General features: G+C 41.8%; 1 non-coding gene across 1 annotated transcript; it reads right to left on the reverse strand.

The window, feature by feature from the left end:
• Nucleotides 1–1396: 1396 nt before the first annotated feature.
• On the reverse strand, nucleotides 1397–1588 carry LOC116973833. Its single transcript, XR_004412141.1, has one exon. It is a non-coding gene; the product is annotated as a U2 spliceosomal RNA (small nuclear RNA).
• Nucleotides 1589–2048: the final 460 nt, after the last annotated feature.

Here is a 2048-nt window from a genome sequence, read left to right on the forward strand (position 1 = left end):
GATGTTCCTGGTCTGTTCTGTTTGGCCAACCCTTGAATGGGCATGTGACACTATCTGGTGTTATAACCATGTTGTCCCATCGCAGTAGATGGGAGAGCTGGCTCTTTGTGTTGATGTAAGGCCACCAGCATGTCCATCTTCAGGGTAGGCTGTTCCAGGGTGAGTGACCTGGCTGGTGATCATCCCCTAAGGTATGTCAGGATTTCACTGACATCCCAATTTGGGTGTACCTATTTCTGGGGAATGGATTGATATACCTCTCCTGTATCTGATCACCAGTGAGCGGTACCCAAGTTGAGTAGGCTAACAGAACATGTCCTTCATTGTGGTGAAGACCTGCCAGGAGCTCCAGTACAGTTTTTTGTTATAGTTGAATGTGTAATTCCTGTTTTGGAAACAGTGTACCATTTCTTGATGCTCCTCAGGTATGTTCCCTAGGATATGCGACGGAATGCTGTCATCAGGTTGATAGTGCTGCCTGATCCAAGCACAGCAATGGTCTTCCCAATTCTGCAATTCTTTTAATGACCATGTCGAGGATCACTGGGAACCATGCTTGTGGACTTGGTCCACTGTAATTTGCGTAGTACCCGACTGATGAAGCCGTAGTACCTATTGAAGAGGTAGAAGGAAAGGAAAACATAGAGATTAGGTTCCCCCCACCCCTCAATACGCGGGAATGTCTCCATTGCCGCTGCCTTGAGATTGGTTTCATGTGACGTAAGTTAGTACGTGGTGATTTAATTGGATATAAGGAATCGATATCTGGTGTCCATATTGCTTAGTGATTTCAGCAAATATTTTTGGTTTAAATGTATGTTTACAGTATTTAGCTCACCTGATAGGTGAGTTACTGATGGTCAAACATGTTTGACGACATACGGTTTCCAATTGTTAATAAATTGTCACCTAATATCGATGTTCTCCGCCCAAGTGGTTTGGTATATGCCACCACTGATGTTGTTATCTTATAAACGAACATGCAAATTTGGTGGATTACTGAGCAAATGCTTCACTAGAATTAAGTAAGTTAATATATAACATGTTTAAGTCAATTCATATTGGCATTAAGTATTACAAGCTCAGTAACACATCAGGACACATAAGATGTTACTCAAAACAGGTGGAAGTGTACAACCATAATCCTTCCTGCCGATAAATTCCATGATAACACTACAGATTAATCCATTTGCCCCCATATTACAGGTATGGAGATAGTTTTGAACACTAGTATCTCAGCTCATAGGAAAGGTACAAAGTTCAGTAGCTGGTAATGCTGCTATATCCCAATTACTTTGCCACGTAGTTGATTGGTGGTTAATGCACCATGACTGATAGTCTTAATGAATACCAGATAACAACGTTGTGGATGGTCAACGTAAATATCTGGATATATATTTTGTGCACCGTTCCCAGAGGCACTGCAATACTGGGTCGATGCGTGGAGTGGACGGAGCAAGCCCCTATTCCATCTCCCTGTTCCAAAATTCAATTTAATATATGGTCCCTAGATAAGGGACGTATCAGATTATTAAACTGATAAGAACAGATACTACACTTGATCTTAGCCAAAAGGCCGAGAAGCGATGCAGCTAAAGCTGTATCCAAGGATAGTTTGTCGTTAATATATAGACATGCCATGACGGAATGTTTCTAAGTGTCAGGGCTAGTTGATTCTGGATAACTTTGACTTAAATGCCGCAACGCTCATCATGGTTACTCCATCCAGGTAATTGCGGTATATCCGAAACTTATATGAGAAGGTACTGAATAGTGTGCATCTTCAAGGTCGATGTCTACCATAAAGTATCCTTGGATCCATGGTAGTAGTTACAAATCCCATGAATGGGTATACCTGGTGAAATACTCAAGTGGTTTATCAACGATGGTGCGACATTCACCATCGTGGGAGGGTAGACCACTTGGGGTGCTTGCTGAATTGGTGGCAAGATATTAATTCTATTCCCCTTGTATTTATTTTTTGGTATATAACTACCAAGAGTGATAGCTTCCTAACCAGGCGTGATTCATCCACCCCTTGTTAGTAC

This window comes from Amblyraja radiata, chromosome 5, assembly GCF_010909765.2.
Source record: "Amblyraja radiata isolate CabotCenter1 chromosome 5, sAmbRad1.1.pri, whole genome shotgun sequence".
In the NCBI taxonomy this organism is placed as follows: domain Eukaryota; kingdom Metazoa; phylum Chordata; class Chondrichthyes; order Rajiformes; family Rajidae; genus Amblyraja; species Amblyraja radiata.